This window comes from Anneissia japonica, unplaced genomic scaffold (assembly GCF_011630105.1).
Source record: "Anneissia japonica isolate Jap-2015-1 unplaced genomic scaffold, ASM1163010v1 scaffold49300_len680_cov86, whole genome shotgun sequence".
NCBI lineage: Eukaryota > Metazoa > Echinodermata > Crinoidea > Comatulida > Comatulidae > Anneissia > Anneissia japonica.
The window spans coordinates 1-672 of NW_022731721.1; the positions used below are offsets into that span (position 1 = coordinate 1).

The 672-nt window shown below is 37.8% G+C and overlaps 1 pseudogene; it reads right to left on the minus strand.

Moving 5' to 3' along the window:
• Nucleotides 1-118: 118 nt before the first annotated feature.
• Nucleotides 119-237, minus strand: LOC117115505 (annotated as a pseudogene).
• Nucleotides 238-672: the final 435 nt, after the last annotated feature.

Below are 672 nucleotides of genomic sequence, written 5' to 3' on the forward strand. Positions count from 1 at the left end.
TAATGTGTGTTTCAGGCTATCTTACCGTGCCTAACAAAGAAAAATTACTTTGGAAAATATTGTAAGAGGTATCAATGCGCTACTGTTGGTCAAAATTTTTAGGAAAAAAAATGAATTAAGTTGACAGCACCCGGTATTCCCTTGCGGTCTCCCATCGAAGTACTAACCAGGTTCGATGTTGCTTAACTTTGGTGATCGGACGAGAACCGGTGTTTTCAACGTTGTATGGCCGAAAACAAGGAAGCACCAACAGACGTACAACACTTCGATCATCGAGATCAGTGAATGATATTTCAAGTTGTTGACGTGTTACCTATAAGAGGTATCGATGCGTTACTATTGGTCAAATCAATTTTTAGAAGAAAAGAATAAATTAAGTCTAAAGCACCCGGTATTCCAAGGTGGTCCAAGTACTAATCGGGCCCGCCGTTGCTTTTTTTCGGTGATCGGACGAGAACCGGTGTTTTTAACCGGCGTATTATGACCGTAGAAAAGAAAGAACCAACAGTGCAACACTTCGATCATCAAGCTCATTGAATTATATTTCAAGTTGTTGACGTGTTACTTAGGAAAATATTAAGAAGACTATATGTTTTGTTTCAACATAATCAAACAAATAAAATTCAAGTTAACAAAATAAGGAGGGATGTAATATCCTTAAGAAGTGTTGAC